Raw genomic sequence first — 214 nt, 5'->3', positions numbered from 1 at the left:
GTAGGGAGCTCAATCCTTTCAATGTGTTTCATATTGCTTTAATATCTACCAATTTTGTGTGCATTTTGTCAAGATAAGTCTTATTCATTCTCTCAGATACAGCTGGATTCTATCCTGTTAGTTGCCCAACTGTATTTCCAGTCCTTCACATTTAGTGTCAATGGCGAGTTTCATTCAAACACTGATTTATTGGAATAATTAGCAGAGATAATAA

The sequence above is a fragment of the Acanthisitta chloris genome, unplaced genomic scaffold (assembly GCF_000695815.1).
Source record: "Acanthisitta chloris isolate BGI_N310 unplaced genomic scaffold, ASM69581v1 scaffold9446, whole genome shotgun sequence".
Taxonomy (NCBI): domain Eukaryota; kingdom Metazoa; phylum Chordata; class Aves; order Passeriformes; family Acanthisittidae; genus Acanthisitta; species Acanthisitta chloris.
This window is presented reverse-complemented; position numbering follows the sequence as displayed.